The following is a 20,165-nucleotide window of genomic DNA, read 5'->3' as shown; positions in this document are numbered from 1 at the left end:
AATTTTATACGTTCAGGGCACCTCGTGTCTCGCAAATTTAATTAAAATTCTCATAATATTCAGGGAACTATCTGTTTTTTATAATCACGGTTAAGCATTCCACGCCACGCTCAAACGCCCCTTTATCGCGTAATTGGTCGACTTAAGGAAAACATCTACGAAGTGTTCCACTTTCATTTTAAACAAGTTAATTCTCCATTGAATCTGATTATTTTTCGATCTTTGGAAAATCCTAATTATTCCTACACGGAAGGTACAGATTATACACGGGGAATTACGTACTTGGTTCGAATAAACACTCTCTTTACGTCGAACACGATGCACAAATTTTGCGTCGCGCATTTAAAGCTAAAACGAAGCGATAGATCTATGAAAGAAATTTAAACAATGACCAAAAACGGGGGATTTACCGCCGTAAGCTTGCATCGTGCGTTAATTTTTCCTTCGCACTTCTTTCGAACTATTTTCTACTTATTTCTACCGACTATTTTCTACTTACTTCGAAGAATACTCGCTACACTGAACAAATAAATAAAATCTCTCGAAGAATCGTCGCAATACTTTGGCAATCTACTCCCCTCGAGCCGACCGCCCAATTGCGCTAATAAAGCATAAAAGATCTTGTACAGACAAAAATATACCTCACATTGTATACATTACTCTACCCTCGCAATATAACCGAGCACCTATAACTTTCGGCTTGCTCGCTTCCAGTTCGCGATAACGCTTAAGATTCGCAACTTGCTGAAATTACGCCACGCGTTTTCCTTGCTTACCGCGTTCATGAATAATGTAATTTTCTGCTATCGCATTCTCGGCTCGGTGGGAAAATAACTTTTTCAACGCTCGAACGCAACGACTAACAACCTGAAATTAATTTCCAACGCGAAAGATCGAAACCTGACTAACGTTCGTCGACCCAAGCTTCGCTGTAATTATTCTCGGCGTAGATAAGACCGCGACGGGAAACACCCCTCTTATTCATCGAACGAGATGAAAGTCGGGAGATTAATTATTTCAAAGACACGCCGATTACGCGGCAAACATCGTTCGTCGAACGAGCAAAACTTCCAAACAGTCCTGAAACGATCGTACGGGTTCTGTTCACCGAATAATCTTATTACGAACTCTTTATTCTTAAGGTTGCAGTGACTACTCCGGTAGGATCTGACAGACCTCGAACGACTATGGCGATGCAAATTTATATTATTCGTAGATAGATATTGCGCTCGTAGAATCGTTACATCTCCACCTTACTTCACGCAATTCTACCAGGTTGTTCGATCAATTTTGTCGTTTTTTCCATTATAAAACAATACTATGACACTTCAAGTTTAAAGAACTGTAAATATACGAACAAGTCGACAGATCTACGTGAAACTTCACACATGTTCATGAAACAGTAGTACCATCTTTAGAAAAATAAAACGACGAACCCAATAGCTCCGTATTACTTTACGTTTGACAAATATTCAAATTTTCTTTCAATTATTTTCTACTCCTTCATATTTCTAATACATATCGATCGAAAGCTCGTTCTATCTGCTACATCGTAGTGCGACCATAATTTCGTAACAAGATAAAGCTATCGGTGAATCCGAAGAAACGTGTACAGGTGCAATATTAACAGATGGACACTACATTCTATCGTGAAACGATGTGCGAAATGATTGGTAAATACGTGTAATACATTTTGCAGGACTTGTACGGTAATCGAAAAATTTCAACGAGTAAACGGAAAAACGTACGTTGCTTCTGCTTGCAAAAATTACTTTTAAGATTGAGCAGAATTCGCGGTAGTGAAACGCGTTTCAAATTCGTGCCACACTACCCTAAAGTCGATCGTTTGCTCTTACAAGATACTGGACAAAGCGAAGAGATATCGACGGAAAGACGAGTAATTATACGTGACGATTCGTGCCGTAACCACCAACGACGAAGAAAATTACTTCGTAAACTCCCCTTATCGGGCGAATATAGTTGCGTTCGTTACGTAAAAGCATAATATTCACTCTGGGTGTCGCAGTGGCAAAAACTGAACACTTTCGTTAATAAGGTCTCCTTCAGCGAGTTCTCAGGACGAACTTCCCGCAAGTAGGTATACTGAATGCACAGCCGTTCTTTAGAACGCCCACGCCCTGTTGCTGGCTTGTTTTGCAGCGCGCACTCATTATGACCACTTAACTTCACTCGTAATTTTTATCGTCGAGCCAAGTCTACCGAAAGAAACGCTCCATCGAGCAGCAGTAACGACCTAACAATAATGTGGCCGTAAAATGATACCGTCCTTGGAACGACAAGCACGGGAATTCATGGCAACTTGCTGCGATCAAAGGCATCACGAATAATCGTAATACAAGGTATCTACAGAATCCGCGTTCGACTGCACGCTTCGATAATTACTGGTTGGGTACAGATGCAGATTGATGCACTGGCTTCAAGTTTCAAGTTCAATACTTTATCGCCAATTAAATCAACTTAACCCGAAGGCATTTCGTTCAGATTCTCGTAACGTTTTATATGCGTTACGTATGTTTTTTTTCGCGAGAAAGAAGTAAATGTAAATGGCTGTGGAAACTTTGTGGGTGATTTTTAAGCTAAACTAGGAAAAATTATTACCAGAACGGAAGCATAATTTATTGAAAATTTAAATTCAATTTACACGCCTATGCGTGTCGATCTGTATCGAACTTGATTAAAATTCGAAACGAGCGAGAGCAGCAGAAATTTCTTATTTACGTCGGAAAATATGCTACTTCAACATTGTATATCGCAGCAGAGTCGCGTAAAGATTAAAAATTGCACTTCGCAGAGATGCACCGTTCCAGCTATGAAATAGAAACGAAGTCATAGGAAGATAGACTTTGTTGTACCAATGAATCGTTTCCTTGGCTATATTTTTCTGTTGTCAACAGAACGGATAGTACGATTCGCCCAGATGGCGTAGCGCACTCTGTATTTACAAAGACGCAGTCGTGAATAACTTTGACTTAGAAAGTTGCTGTGAACTTGCGAACTCGTAACTATAGACTGTAAGTAACTTTCACTGTGATACAAAAGTTAACCGTGGAATTTACGATAATTAATGTTGCGGTTTCTATTTGCCTATTATTTTCGTATTGCGTTTCTATTCTATTTTATCAATTTTTGTCTATTTCTCATATGTAGAATAGAATACCCGGAATAACATCGAACAATGGCAAATACCGCCTCTTCGTCGTTTCGAAAAAATAAATTCTTAAAAATTTGAAAATTTCAATTTCAAAGTGTCGACCGTGAAATTCCACCGTTATTCTATTGTACGTTCTATTTTTTTTAACGTTATTTTCTACACCCTTGCATTTCTATCGAATACAATCGACATTCATCGACGGAAATTGTCGAATTTTTAAAAATTTATTTCTCGAAAACAAAAGCTGCTTTTTACTACGTTTTAAAATGATTTTGGATGCCCCGCCCCCCTCCATCCAGTAGATTTGAAAGAAAAATTAATAGAAAAACATATCCATGTTTGGTAAACTTGAAAGTTAAATCTTAAAAGTTAAACTTTGCATAACCGTCTTCTGTGTTCGTGTGTTTACCACTGTATACGCGCTTGTTTCTATAATTTTCATTTAGCGAGAAAATATGTCAATTACACTCGTGGGATCGATATCCACTTTTACGAAAATACTAAATCAATGGTTACTTGTTCGAAGCAAAGGGAATAGCAGTTCGAGAGCAGTTCATTCCGACTACTACTGAAATTCTTTCCTCGTGTACTCTTCGCGCGTGTAGTATCGAAAGAAATTCTTACGGAAGCTTCTGTTCACTCGGTGTGGCGCAGTCACCTTTCATTTCAGCGGATCCGCTATGCAAATTTCCGGAAAAATCAAGGAATATTGGAAGCGACCTTGATATAGCGCCAATCAAAATCTTCGGCATTGATAAAATTAGGTTTTCAAATTTTAAAACAAATCTCCGTGTGCCCCCGTTTCGCCTCGAATCTTGTAGAAACGTGATATCGGAAGAAGAAAAAACCACTCACAGAAGCCGTGCATTCCACTCGCGAAAATATCTGAAAATGTCAAAGCACATTGGGGGCACAATAATAGGCTTGTCTCGAACGAGGTCAGACCCACAATTCCGGGTTTCGAAAGAAGCTGCTTTCTTTTTGTTGTCCAATCAAACGTTTCGATAATATTTCCTCCGCATTCGTTAACTTTTATTCAGATTTTCTTATCCTCCGTCGTAGTGGACATTTTAGAGAACCCTTCGAATTGTTACAAGTATGGAGATTTCCAACGTTGGTGGAAAAACTAAATATATGTATTAGGATAAGTCGTACCGATACGACGACTTAATAATTAATTCTATAATCGTGTAAATGCAAAAATAATAAAAAGCACGCGATTATATTCCTATGTTTGATTCTTTTCCACGGGGTGAATATTTGAATTTTATTCTCTTATTTACTTTCCATTTTCTTGATTAATCTTTCGGTAACGTCACCATGTATCGTGTAATAATTAGAATTTCACACTCACCGAATGTAGCAACAGAATCGCTTCTTGAACCGAAATGTTAATTTTAACGATAATAAATTTGTCTGGTCGTTCGTTAAAATATCTTGTCAGGATTTTTGCAACGGTTTGGTATCTGCGGGTGTCGTTAAATCCATTAAGGAAAATCCGCGTCGAAATACCATTAGAGGAATATTATTCTTTCAACGTCAGCGTCGACATTTAATTTCGACGCCCTAGTGACTCGCGTCATTCTCAGAACGAAGGATGATCACCGGCCGAGCCACCAGCATCTAAAGGAAGGTGTCGAAAACCGTCAGAAAGCAAATGGAATGGAACTCGATTACTAGGTACTCAGAGTTGACATCTCGACGACTACACACCTATCTGGCAGCAGCTCGAGCATATGGAATATATTAGAGAAATCGTGTCAGCGAACACGCAATTTCGTGGTAAAGAAGGCAGCCACCCTCTCATTGGATCGCGCGAAATCTCTGGCCTCTCCTCGAAAAAATTTTAATTTCCCCTTCTGCGTTCTTAAAAACATCTCTACATCGACAGACAGTACCATCTTTTCAGTTTTTTCAATCCTACTCTTTCGAAGAGAAACGAGACCAGATGAAATATAATTAAAGAACCGTTTTATTTTTTAAAAAACCTGACCGAAACGAATTAATAAGTATGACACTGACTCAAAACAGAGTTGATCCAAATATACATAATTGCGCTCCCTAGGGTACATTCTTCTCTAGGAATTTTAATTTCATCGTAAAACTGTCCCAACGAGTAATCGAGATACAATGGAGACGGATAATTTTCCAGATATTGGAAAGTCACATCGAATGAATTAATCTTCGTAGAGATATCCTGCGTCGCGGATGGATGGATGGCATCTCTTCCACTGCGACCATTAGCGAACAAAGAAAGTTAATGAACGTGTGCAACAACAATGCGTTACGAATCAAATCATCGAAAAGCTCCAAACACGAGAACGAAAATAACTTCGATATCCTGAATGGTAAAGAATGTACGATAGAATAATTGAATGAATCTGTACCTGGAGTCGGTATATATAAATATACAGGACGTTGAACCATATTGGAATCGAACTTCGAAGCTACGATATAATTTACCGCGACGAATGAAATAACTTTAAAACGAGTAGAAATAAAAACAATTCGATCGTTCACCGTTGAAAAGAATTTCAAGCACAATTACTCGAATATAAAATGTTCGTTCAGGTCGTAATCTCCCCGTACAATATTGAGTTTTTCTATGTCTTCGCTCGACCGCGACGCTTGGATTAATAACTTCGACAATGAAACAAATATTGAACAAACAATGCGAATAATACAAAAGCAAGGAGCTTCGTTTCGTTTCGCTGCTCTCTGATCGGGCTCAAATTCAAATTTGCCTTCGCCGGATCAATTTCCATCGACGATTTTCTCAGTCAGAGAGCAAGCAACGACACGTAAAGTTATCTTCGTAACATTGAATAGCTGTTCGTGGCAATATTATCCCTGAAAATATTCAAACGATATAACATAGAATAGAAGCAAAGACGAGAAACTCGACATTTCCCGAGAAGCGAGGAAGATTACAAATCATCGAACGCGGGCGTTATTCTACGACAAACTTCGAAGTCCTAAATAATGGAGGACTTAGGTCGTGGACGCCACATCTTGCTAGGGAAAAACGTTCCGTAAATCCGGAACGAACGATTTTTATCTTTCCATCTTTTCTTTCTACCTCGAATCCTGGACGAAGCTTCTTAGTCGCTCAAGGATTTAGCGAAATGTACCTCACCCTGGATTACGCATTTTCTCGCGCAAAAAAACATTCCGTCGGTTCGAAGACCCCTGGATATCGCGGACGGCGATTATCGGAGGGAAAGATCCCGGACGGGGTAAAAAAAAAAAGAATAAGAGAGAAAGGGAGGGTGTAAGTTTTCTCCACGAATCACGCGCGATTACACGATGCCGTCCGGCCGGTTAACAACGCCCTTATCTTCGCCCTGTATGGCGCAAAATTTATCGACAAAGCGCGGGGCTTCCGGCACGGGTTTCCGAAGGCGGCTCGCCTCGTTCGCCACGGATCTCGTAAGTAACTACGTAAAAACACGCCTAATCTATTTTCCAGGCTCGCGGCTTCCAACGAGACTGGAAGCCGATTTCTATCGTGTCTGCGGCAGATTCCTGACTTCCCTGACGGATGGGATTGCTTGTCCCCTCGCCTCCGCGCTTCTCCTTTCTCCTCTCGCGTGGTCCTTTTGTTCGTCCAGTTAGGGCTCTTTCGTGCTACGTAATATCTCGGGTATTGATAAAATTTCTTGCGCGGATTCGCGATCAAAGATCATCCCCATCACCGTTCCTTTCATCAACTTCGTCCCATTGTATCCTATTTGTCCTTGTTGTTGGAAATCTCGCGACCAGGACAAAATGTTTCGATTTAAAATCGAAAGCTTTCTCTGCAAATCCGCGATTTCGTAAGCGCTATAAGTGAAATCCAGTTTCCTCTGCGCGCGCACTCTCGAAGAAGGCAATCGTTTTATTTTCAATTTTTCCCAACCGCCTTAATACCGGAGAAGACTTCCACGGAAAACCTGTGTTCTCGCTGAGATTCAAACTTTACGACAAAATATAGTGTTGTTGCGTCGCAAGGTTAGAAAAAACGGTGCATCTGATATTTTACAATGCTTCAAACGCTACAATTTCCAAATTTCGTGTTCCGACTACCAACTTTTAACCTTCAACGTATTTTTTAACCTCGAAGACTTTCCCTTATTCCGACTACGAAGTTGAAAAATTAACCTTATTCGTTACATTCTTCCAATAAATCGTAGTACCGTGGTATCGTCTATTCCTTGCGAGTGTATCTCGATCTTAACGCGGCTCTGTTACATTAACGTATTCGCGTCATCGTACGATACACCACGGAATGTCCAACGGTCTTGTAATCCGTTAACTGAAACCACACTGAACACAATAGTCGAGCATCGAATGATCGATCTACCGTGTTATCGTCGAATGATAGTTGAAACGAGCTCGATAGACACGGTAACGATCACGGTCCTATAGTCGCAAAGTCTTCGACGTCTTTCACCATCGCGAGTCAGAGTAATTCCTCGCTTAAAAATAAAATTTGTCTCGGTAGGACGAAAGAGTCTTTTCTTACCCTAAACCGAAAATCGGATTATATCGCCTCTCTCGTCGAATTCTTTCCACATCACCGAGACAATTTTGACACGACCTTTTGCCACAACCTGTACCCGGGTTCATTCACTATTTATAAGGTGTCGCCGTCGAATTTGTTGACACGCGGAAGGGTGCCGTTCGTACGGTGCTTCGGTATACCAAGAGGGCTGCAAGCTACCCTTTAACGATTTACTTATGGCGAGAAAGATAACGCTACGATTTATTAGCGGCTTCGAGTAATCAATTCCTTGGAAACTACAGGGTGATCTAAACGAGAGGTTGAAACATTTAAACCGTGACCGACCGCGCGATTTTTTCCCTCGTAAAAATTCGCAACGAAAGAGAGACTCTTTTCGACGAATAACGATGCCAATGTGGTCGTTGTTGGTCGAAGGTCGAATTAATGAATTTCGTTTACACGAAAAAATAATACGACAAACACTTTGGAATAAAAGTACTTACGAAAGCGAAAAATATGTAAATTGGTATATGTTTTGTAAATAAGTAAACGGATAAAGCATAATAAGAGAAGTGGGTGAAAATATAATATCTTCGAACTCAAATTTCGCACAGAAGTATACCGGGTTGTTCGATAAGTTTTGTCGTTCGACAAAACTCATCGAACAACCTATTATACGTTATCTTCTCGACGAGAGGTACAAATCGACCGCTCGATTACCATAACTACCATCGTTTGTCTCGATAACCGCGATTTTAATTCGGACGATTGCCTTTCCGGAAATCGTTGTTCAATTGGTTGGGAATTAGTATCGGTTTCTCAACAGCTCGTTTCCAAACGAAATTTCGATACTCCAACACGGTTCAAAGACGTTCGAGGAATTACTTGGCAAAAGCCGAGCAACCATCGAATATCGATACGTACACGATTAATTCCCATTACGAAGCTGCCCCGCGCGATTCAAGGATTTCTTCGAATTTCCTACAAAGCGTCGCGAGTCGGATATCCGTTTCCCTGTACCGGATGGAACCAACTACTCGAAGCTACGTCGTCGCCAATATTCTTACTTATCACCCATCCGAGTCCCACGGGGAACGTGCCGCGTCCCGGACAAAGGGTCACCATCGAGGTTCAGGGGGAACAAACTGCCCTAATATCGCTCGACTGCTTCGCGAAGCAGTCCCAGAAATAGTGAGAACCGCCTCTCGTGCTTCCGCGCCATAGACACCTACGATGGCCAATGTGGTTACGCGATATTTATCGTGTACGGTTTTATTAGCCTGTAAATCGTGACGACACCGCTCCTGTCGAGGGTGCTCTATAGCTTTAATGGTTACCGATACGATACATATCGACGACATTCGAGCGACTCGACACCACGGTGTTTAACTGTATTTGTATCGACCAGAAATGTGCAACATTTCTCTGTGGATAACAAATTCGAGTAATAAAAAAAAAAAATGAACCATTATTGTACGTCGTTTCTTTTCGATAAAAGTTACAATTCGACGATGAATTATAAAATGAAATTACATTTTACGTTTTAAGAACAAACGTGTATTCGAATAACTGTTCCGGACACTCGTGCTCGGGGTTATTTTTACGAATTAATTAAAAAAATTCTATCTCGCACCATCCACCGCGATTTTACAAAAACATTTATTCGCGTTTCGATTAACCGCAAAAAAAGAAAAAATATGAAGTAATTATTTTCAATATTCCGCGAGATAGAGATCGCAGGGTACACGGTGTTTCGAAATATCGGTTCGACCGGCGAATATCAAAATTAATGCAGCTGTATATTAGGTCGCCCCACAAGTTCGCGCCGTTTATATTTCCACCGTGTAAAGCAATATTTTAACCTTAACTATGAAACTAACATACGCCCAGTTTTAAACGCCTATGTAGCATTTGCGACATTTCTGGTACCGACAAATCCCTCGGTTCAAGATTAAAAGTTTCCTTCCGAAATCGAACGAAACATTCTCTGCACGTACAAACCGATGAAAGACCTTCTCGATAAACAACACAAATTTTATTTACTATATTTGTTGCCGTATTCCTCTTTCCGTGTCTCGTACAACACAAAATGACGAAAATGGGCACAAATTTCACTTGCGATTTTATCGGGTACGAAACATAAAATTCTTATAAAATCACGATCTATGGCTTTCGAGTGACTTCTGCAAACTAAACCGAAGCATAACAGTTTCGTCACCCAAGTCCTTCCACCTCTGTGTGTCTACGAAACGTATCGCAAGAAGTATAAACACACTGCAGCACGAACTTATGGAACGAGTTAAGACTAATCAAATTAGCACGGCTATCGTCTGCGCGAGGATAAATACGGTAGGGTCGGCTAAACGCGGTTTACAAAATTGGTGCCTTGGAAAATATAAATTAAAGTTTCGACATAATTCTAATTCAAACAATAGCGAGATATATTATTTTATACGAACGAACGCGCGTCAATCGGCCTAGCTGTTTCTGAAATATCAGGGTTGCCATTTTGAAATAGCATCGTTTTCAGAAAAACACATTTCACGTTTTTCGTGCAGTTTTCGAATAAATAACGACCGATATGTAACATTTAACCTCTGTACGCTCTACCCAAGCGACGAGCGCTTGCTTTACCGAAACGAATCTTTTGCACAATTTTTGTAAACAAGTGCACCGATGGTCGAGAAGAAAGTAAGTAATATAAAATGCAACCTACGTTCAAACCCTTTTTCTCGATAGGTTTCAAAGTTCTACAGCAATTACGTGAAAAAATTTGCATTTTCCGACGGGGGTGGGGGACGGTGGTTTTACGTCCACTCAAACCCTCTTATAACACCGAACAAAAAATAGTTTCGTATTACGAACGAACTATTCCACTTGCGCGCGATGTTTCAAAATTTTCGAAATTTCCAGCTCCCTCGAAATTCCCTCGTCGAACGAGTATACGAGAATACCGATCGTAAATTCGCGACGGCTATTCCTCGCTCGAAACGATTCGTTATTGAGATGCACGAAGTAACGTCGAGCCATCTCCTAATTAGGGATCGGAATTCCTACACTTCTGACCGAACGAACTGAAAATGTCAGAGGGACAAGGGCATGTAAATTCCTAGTCCGGAGAACATCGAAAAAGTCACGTACGCGTCGCGAATAGAATAATTCTTGTTCCGCTGCCACCGAGTATTTCGCGTCCCGAAAACTGCACGAAAGCAGAAAATTGGAGGTGAGTCGATGCGAGCTGGTACTCATTGTTGGCTTCGAGCCAATACGGCGATTAATTTAGCAAGAGACAAGGTGTAATTCCCAGCAATATGCAACATCTGTTTCGAATGAAATTATGTTCACCAACTTGCCGCCGAAACTTTCCACGCTGAATAGCTAGCAATTATATCGCCCCGCGCGTGCAACCGCGCGTGTAAACTGCTGGCCGCGCGATGATATTGTTGCGAAACAGCCCTCGATCGATCCGCTCTTGATTCACGCTCGCAAACTGGCCGTGATTCGCGTTTACTCGAAGAGTATTATGCGGTCGTCGCGCTCCCGATTCTCTTGATTTAATTGCGCCCCGAAACACACGAACGCGAACCGTTACCGGGTTCACTTTTAACCGCAAAACGGTTGCCCACGATACCGACCGTCAACGATCCATCCAACAGTGTCTTTCGAAAAAAAATGTTTGTATACGTGAATTCTCATTTCAACCGAGAAACAGATTTTTATGTTTCTTTCTTTTTGTTAAATATGTGACGATGCGTGGGAACGAAAGGAATCAAAATTAAAAGAGAAAATTTGAAGTAGTTGGAACAAACAAGCGAGCGAAGTGTTTTCGAGGTGAGAAATTTTCCCAAACTGGGAAATTTTTGGCGAACGTGACCAGATGCATGGAATGAGAAAAATTAAAGATTGGAATGAAAGGGAATGAATGCGTGCGAGGATATAGGATGCGAGAGAAGCGTGTTTGAGATCAGTCATTGTTGGAAAATAACCGAAGCGTGTCGTGTCGCATGAAATGAGAAAAACGTAGTTATAATTTCTGTGTTTTGTTAACGTTTTATTTCTACTACTATCTCATTCGGTATACACATATCCCAAAACTGTACTCACCTTTTTATTTCATAATAACCGGAAAAGATAATTCCTACAAATATGTGGAATAATTTATTAATCGTAAATAATTAACACTTAGACAAAAGCTAGATATCGGTAAATAACGTGACCACGGTACAACTCTCAATGTTTCACGACTCCCGAGAGTCAACATTGCTGTTCCCTCCGTAAAAGAGAAAGCCCTTACCCGCTTTCCCTCGTTTCAACCGCACACTTTGTTGCACCCTCGCTCGTTACTTACCAAATTTTGCCAACGCATCGAGGTTGGACAACCGTCTTTTCGTTGGGCCTGGTTCCGACCCTTATCAACTTCTGTTTTCCCATTTATTGCTCTCTACCTGGCAGAATCCTTCAAATTATGTTCTCTTAAAGTTGTTTTCCTAAACGTATACTATCTTAAAATTACGATACTACAAATATTCACTATTTCTTGTCGTGTGAAATAAGATTTTTCATGCTGCGAAACATTATTATAAACGTTTTTGTCGAGCATCGTTTCGGTTAACGGATTGAATGATCGTTCGATACTCTGTAATATAATGTGCGATGACTCGAATACATCATCTCTGATACAGATTAACGCAACAGAGTCATGGTAAGATCGAGACACGTTCACAAGGAATGCTCGACATCGTGGTACTATGGTTTATTGAAAAAGTACGGTGAACGAAAAGTTAACGAAATACTATGTTCGTTAGCTGGTTCGTAGGTATCCGTCAAAAGGATAAGTGTATCGGATCGAAAGCTAGGGCGTAACTTTTTAATTTCGTGCACGAAATAAGGGACAGTTGGTAGTTCGGAAGGTAAGAAATCGTTGGAAGTCGGAAGTCAGTTGTCAAGACACGGAATTGGGAAATTCCAGAAACTGAACGCATTTGGTGTTTCGAGTATTCCACGAGTGTCGTATCACGACACGATCTGTGCCGAAATCCAGGACTCGTGTGTCGTGTACGACGAAATAGTACGAATTATATAGATGCACCGTTTTTTCTAAATGTATCTAAACTTACGACACAACGATATAATTTTTTATCGCCAAGTTTGGACCTCGATGAGAACACGAGTCGTTCACGAAAGTCTTCTTTGGTTTCAAGTTGGTTGGGAAATATCAAAAGTAAAGTGATCATGTTTTTTAGAAGTGCATGCAAAATAAAGTAGACTACAGTCTTTCTTAGTATTTTTCTTTTTACCACCTTTGCAAGTGAAAAAGAATCAGTTTCCAGATAGACACGGTTAATCTAAAATCATCGTCTCGGCCAATTTTTCGAATTCCGCTACCAGGCTTACAGATTTCTTTCTTCAGGCAACGAGCCTTGAAATTAGGTAAAAAAAGAAAAACAATTTTTTGAATCTCACAAAGTAAAAGGGACATTGGACCCTTACGTGAGTCCATTGGACCCTTACCTGCTTTGGTAAAGGGAACGAGCCAAAGAATCGGTATAAAATGTGGCAAACGTATTTATATATGATTCGTACAACGATGGTTGTACGAATGTTTTTGCGTCCGACATATGCAATTTCGGAAAATACTACTAGGTTGTTCAATAAGTTTTGTCGTTTCTTCCATTGTAAAAAAATACTATGACACTTCAATTTTGAACAACTGTAAATATACGAACGAGTCGACGGATCTATATGAAACTTCACACATGTTCATCAAGCATATATAGTACCTTTAGAAAAATCTTTAGAAAAATAAAACGACGAACCTAATAGCTCCATTTCTTATCAAACGACAAAACTTGTTGAGTAACCTATTAGTTTATCACGTCGATACCATTGATTGTGGTATACAAAAGAGAAAAAATTACTAGAGTTTCCTACAACCTCAACTACAACCTCGAGCGCAAAGAAAATATCGAAAATTATGGAAATGTTTATGTTTCGAAATGAAATGTCGACACGTTTTTCCATATTAGAAAATACAGAATCGTTTTCTGAAAGTTGTGCGTTTCTTCGTTTATCCGTGGCATTAGCAGATATACATTTGTTCGAAAAAGTAACGATACGGTGTTCGTGCAACGTTGTTTCTGAAATCGCAACGTGCCTGGTTTCTACTGTGCGTCACTTTCGTAAAATGTTTACCTCTCCGTTTACCTTCCTACGAAAGATTTTAGCAACGTATTTTCACGACTATCGATTTTACGAAAACGCGAAGAAAAAAAAATTTGTTTCTTTTAGGCGATGAACCAGAATGCCTCCTTGAACTCGAGTATCGCGTATTCGTTCTCGACGATCGACATCGACTCTATTTTAAATTCAAATTCGAATAAACCTTCCTCTCCGTTCGCCGGTTCCTTCTACTCGCGTCACCGAGCGCTCGTGTAATTTTTCTTATTTCGTTTAGTCGCGTGCGCAAAAGGTTTAAGTGCTATTGGTAATTTGTTTCGAGCGCTGCCGTCGGTACTTAGAGATCAACACAGCAGAAAATACCTCTGCATCGATGTTATTCGAGTATTATATTGCAACGAGAAGTATCGATTTGCAACGACATAAAATAGCACTTCCGCGTATTAAATTTCCTGCCAGCTGGGCGAGAGGAAATTGCTTTAGAGACAGATTGACTCACCTTTTATTATAGTTTCAATCTCCGACATCTTTTCTACCTTCGAGTTCAAAATAAACGCCGCCGGTGGTACGTTTTTTAATTTATTAGGTCGCATTAAATGCATCGATTCTGTCCGATACTATTAAAAATGAAGCGCGAAGGTAAGCCCTGTAATAGCGACGCGATTGTTGTTCGAAACCAGGGTTTCTTCGAGTTTCTGACGAGTTTCGAATTAGAATTTCGAGGCCTCGGAGTGTAGTTTGAATGCGCACAAGGCACGTAGAGATCTAGAATTCGTTTCGCGTTTTCGAACTATCGATAAAACGAATCTTGTTCGAGTAAGTATCGGTTTCGTTTACGACACGCTCGGTTCGAATCAATTCGTCGCTCAAACTTTTTAGGAACTATTACTCTTGAACAAAGGGGCAAACTTCCTTAACTCGAAGGTACGAATCATTTCTGATACGCTTCGTAAGGAGAAAACTGAGCTGGTTCTCATCTATCAAAGTGAGCGATGAAAAGTTCCCAAAGTTGATCCTCTTTCGAATCCAGCTACAGTATTAAACTCTAGAAATGGAAGGCTGCGCTACATTAATCGAATTCCTAGTCCAAACTAGTAGAACTTTTCATCTAAATTAATGGAACATGCGAACGAAAATAATGATTTCTCGAACCAAATAAGCAGAACTTCTGAATCGAATTAATCAAATTAAAGCGAATTACCGGAAAAATTTCACCAAAATAATTGCTCTCTTAAATCAAATGAATGGAACTTCTGAACGAAAATTCTGAATCGTATTGATCGAAATGAACCGAATTACCGAAACTGATGCACCGAAACGATCGACTTTTTCAACCGAACCAATGGAACATTCGAACCGAATTATTGAATTCCTAAACCGAATCGATATTCCGAACCGAATTATTAAATTCCTAAACCGAATCGATATTCCAAACCGAATGATTGAATTTCTAAATCGAATCGATATTCCGAACAGAATTATTGAATTTGTAAATCGAATCGAATTTTCCGAACAGAATTATTGAATTTCTAAATCGAATCGAATTTTCCGAACAGAATTATTGAATTTCTAAATCGAATCGAATTTTCCGAACAGAATTATTGAATTTCTAAATCGAATCGAATTTTCCGAACAGAATTATTGAATTTCTAAATCGAATCGAATTTTCCGAACAGAATTATTGAATTTCTAAATCGATTCAATTTTCCGAGTCGAATTATTGAATTTCTGGACCGAGACAATTGACCATTCGAATTGAATTAGTGGAAATTCTGTATCTATGAAATAAAATTTCGGAAACGAAATACTTGTACTTATCGAACGCTTGTATCGAATGTCTCTATTTCCGTAGAACGAGAAATCATAGCCAGCGATTCGCGTTCGATTTTCCATCTCGAGTACTCGCGTAGCTTTCAACATTCTCCGCAAGTAGCCGGTCCAATGTGCGAAGGTCGCGGGTATCACGGATCCATCAGCGACATGAAACGAATGCGCCAAGAAACGCGCGTGAAAATGAAATTCGAAGCTGTGCCTGACTAGCGAAATTTGGGAGACGTGTCCCGCGGAAAGCAGCATTTTGTTGTGCGATCGCGTCACGCGCTGCAATGAAAAACGATTTCTTTGCGAGAACTGAATTTGACGGGTGAAATACGGGCCAGCTAACTGAAAATCGAATCGTGTCACGGAGAACGAAATCCTCTTCGAGACGGGTACAAAGAACGGGGTATGGGGCAACAGCGAAAAATACGAGTTTTGCAAGGATGAGCGTCGATGAGAAGCGGAAAAGACAACCGGTCGAAGCCAAAGAGGACCCACGGGGCAATAAAAGCACGAACAAGTTCGGTTCTAATCCGAGCAAACAGGATATCGGTTAGTGGAAAGTTTCATTAGATCAACCGAGAACTTTTGGCGTTCCAGACGTACAGGACTGAAAGCTCGAGCGTGCGTGCGCTTTTAGACTTCGAACCACCCCGACAGAGCTAAACGATCTATTGCTATAATTGGACGCCCCGCATCTGTTTCGGCCCCTCTTTGTTCCTGTTCTCCAAGTTGTTTCAACGCCCGTCGCAGACGGACCGAACGAAACTTTCGAGCACCTATCGTCAAAGTCGAAACTAGACAATTAAGACTTTTCTAAAGAGTCATTTCGTTCTGAATAACACACATCTAAGATTTAACGAACGCCTCTGTTCCTGGATTCCCGAACAAGTGTTCTCAAAGAACGTAACAAGTGTACCTTCGGATTTCTTTTCTTTCGAAATGAGGGTAACTACGAATAACTTGAACTGAAAACATTCGAAACGGAAAACTAATTAGACCAGCATGAGATTACAGTTGTTCCTAATTTTTCGCTAATAAACTTTTATTTCATTTATTCTTACTCTTGTTCGTTATTCATACGAATCAAATTGCACCCGAAAGATTCGCTACATTGTTTTATTTTACGTATTAAATCAATTATAAATGTAACCGCATGAACACGATTCTTTGTTAAATTTCTATCCTGTAAAGAAGGTAAAGCATGCGATCTTGTTTCCCATGCGCTCAATAATGTCAAGTATTGCAATCTTATTCGTCTACTATACGCGATAATAACTGTACATTTCTCGTGCTTGTTTCGTGAATGAAGAATTCGTCCAAGTTTACCAAGAGCAATCGCAACTTATAGTTAGAAATCTCATTAGCAACTGGATTCGTACCGACACTTCGTCTTCGCGACAATAACCTCGGGAAACAAATCAACCAATTGCCATTATATCTCCGACAACCGCTTCCTAATCGTAAAACTTGGCTGCAATTATTCGCCGGACTTTTTCCGTCTTACGATTTTATAATGCCGTGAACGTTATTAGTTTACAACGCTTCATTTGGTCCTCGAGCATCGTAACTGCACTTTTACCGCTTATGAAAAAATTGCAAAAGTATCTTGAGCGAAATGCACGTATTTTTATTTGACGTTACTCCTGTACGAAAGGCAACAATTAAATATCTCCGTTCCCCATTACGCTAAGTTCCGTTTGGTTGGACACAACGAGCGAACAAACGACGAAAAGAAAGATCAAATTGCACATCTAATTGAAGAGTACCACGAACGACCAGAAATATTTCGCAAGAACTATTGAATTTCCAAAGTATCTCGATATTTTGTTGCAACACCGATAATAAAACAAAAAGAAATACGCAAAGATAAACGACACGGGTTTTAAACAGCCGATGCACTTTTAATTGCAGCACAGGCGCAGTTAGAATTACAATGTAGATACGTACGAGTAATTTACATTCGTCTGCGTGTAGAATAATGCTCTGATAATCGCTTTACGGCGCAATTAAATGCACCAGGGTACGCAATAAAAGAAGAAAATGTAAATGTAAGAAATAAGCTGCACGCTTGGTAATTTTCTACATAGAAAGAAATAACGAGCAGAATATTCTTGGCGTTGTTCAACCGATACAAAAATATACCTCTTTGTAGTTAATTCTGCTAAAGGAAAAATTCGAAACGATTGTTGTAAATTTCGTATTCAATTTTTCCCCTGTGTTAATCGGAACGATGATGCCTTAATTATGAAATGGCGTGTTCTAAATGCATCGACGTTGATAAATTAAAAATTCTTATCTATTAACCGTTCTTTCCGTAAAGAAGAGCTCTCGTTAAATTAAACATCTATTGTCAACTATGGATTAGATTTATTTTTCTCAAACCCCTTTATTATTTCGAACAACAAAGAAGCAAATATTTTTAGTTGTCTTTTCATATAGAAATAAAAAATTGCAATTTATTACTCTCGTTGCACAAAAGTATCGGCGTCGTCTAACGAGTAAACGAAGATGCTAAATTGACGACTTTGATTACAAAGAATATAGTCGAACAATTTACCTGTACGAGTATCGTAAGAATAAATAATTTTTCCGCTGTCCGACGAATGTACGTCTATTCTACTTGATCGCTATTCTCATTTACGAGGGCTTCCGTCGAACAGTTTATTACACGTCTCATCTACCGCGTACATTTCATGAATACGCAAATCGTATTTATCGATGTTACTAGAATACCTCTCCCCTACGAAGCTTCGAGTCTCTATTTCTCGTAGGCTTTATCAATGTACTCCACGAAAATCTTATCGTGATTCTGATTTTCTTTTATCCTGAAAATTTCAATTGTCATTCCGTAGCGTTGTTTTTAAAATTATTTATTAATAATTTCTATCTACCAACTAGCAGTTTTAAAATAATTTGTCCGTAAAAATGAATAAAAAGAAAAGCAAAATTGATTCCGATGACGGAAAACTTAAAGGAGAAAGAAGTAAACTTGTACACACGATGTGGCGTGACTCAATTACTCCGACCGAATGGTATAATAATATCCTCTTATACTGTCAGCATGAACTGTGATCTACATAAATTTTCTTTTTCAGATTTAAAAAATTGGTTTTAATCACGACTCCAGTTGACGGGTTCCGTGGCAACGTTTATTCGAGTCGCACTATTGTATGCGAGTCACTTTCCTCGACTGTTCAGAAACCGTATACTCTAATTGTTTTCAGCAAACGGTGACGAGTAACCGTAACACATTACGAGATTAGTCCGTAATAAACAGTAACCGTAATTTATCAGAGTACCTCTCGGAAGATTGAGGAGAGGCGACTAGTCTGCGACTTTTCAGGACGAGAAAACAATAAAGAAAATCCACCTCCGGTCTCTTCCCAGGCGTGACATTTATGTTTTACCGTGAGAATTATGATCGACGATCTAAACTGTCGCCCACGAGGAAACGAGGGAACCGGGGAACCGGGGAACCGGGGAGAAGAAACGAAACCAAAGGCGCGAAACAGCAAAGGGGAGGGCGAAAGTAGAGAAAGGTAGGGTAGTAGGGACAACTGGAAAGGGGGAGGGGGATGTGAAGAGGGTGGAGGAGGGTTGATACGTTTGAGGAGGGCAGTGTTGATGCAGTCGCAGAGCCAGTCAGTGGCTGCCACGGCACGGAGACGCGCGCGGGTGCTCCCTTTCGCGCGGTTCTATTGTATTATAGAATCACGATGCCCGAAAATCGACGAAACATGACAGAAAAGTATCGTAAATCGCGACGAAATTAAAACCACGACCACTGTAAACGTTTCATCGAGTATCTATGTGCGTGTTTCGGTCGATTTAATCGCAATTTCGACGTTAGAGAAACACGAAACTTTTCAACATCGTCGACGACGTTCGTGGTCGCGAAATTTTCCAAATCTCGCCACGTTGGAATTGTACATTGCTTTGTGAACGGTTGTTGATGCTTCGAAAGAACTCTTACGAATGGAAAGTCTGACTGGAAAAAACGAATCGAACATTGTCCAGATTTGACTCGCGACCGAGCCCGAGCGTTCCAATCGCGTGTCTCAACGAACTGTGGTCGAAGAAATGTATAAGAAGAATCAAACAGGTGGAGGAAAAACCAAAGGTGTTCTATCTCCGCGTTTTCAGCGAAATTACAACACGGTTTTGCTGGAGCATCGTACTAAGATTCTGTTACGATAGGGGTATCCCGCGGGGAATCTAAAAATCGTAAGCATTGCCCGAACACTTTTGTTTTCCGTGACACGAGGACCGAGTTGATGGAAGTGTAATCGTTCGAACCACGAGTTTTTCTCGCGTGTATTGTACATTGTTCAAATCCAAAACGAAACAAGGAGACGAGAAAAGATTAATCCCACCGAGATTGCGCTTAGCGGGTAACATAACGTGAAAACCACTTTGGAAGATTGCTTCTGGAATATAGCGTCTCCAGCTTGACGAGAACAAGCGTCTAAAAAATATTTCGTTCGTTAAATGTGTACTCGTGGTGGCGTTATA

At 40.1% G+C, this 20,165-nt stretch overlaps 1 protein-coding gene and 1 long non-coding RNA gene across 3 annotated transcripts in view; one reads left to right on the top strand and one right to left on the bottom strand.

Annotated features, from left to right (window-relative positions):
• The window catches only part of LOC143153391 (uncharacterized), a 127,284-nt gene extending 117,514 nt beyond the window's left edge, over positions 1 to 9,770 (bottom strand). Inside the window, exon 1 of the long non-coding RNA XR_012993803.1 lies at positions 9,699 to 9,770. This is a non-coding gene — a long non-coding RNA (uncharacterized LOC143153391). The remainder of the gene's footprint in view (positions 1 to 9,698) is intronic.
• The window catches only part of Glurb (metabotropic glutamate receptor B), a 219,279-nt gene that overhangs the window by 18,176 nt on the left and 180,938 nt on the right, over positions 1 to 20,165 (top strand). The window lies entirely within an intron of this gene.

The sequence above is a fragment of the Ptiloglossa arizonensis genome, chromosome 12, assembly GCF_051014685.1.
Source record: "Ptiloglossa arizonensis isolate GNS036 chromosome 12, iyPtiAriz1_principal, whole genome shotgun sequence".
NCBI classification, from domain to species: domain Eukaryota; kingdom Metazoa; phylum Arthropoda; class Insecta; order Hymenoptera; family Colletidae; genus Ptiloglossa; species Ptiloglossa arizonensis.
This window is presented reverse-complemented; position numbering and strand designations above follow the sequence as displayed.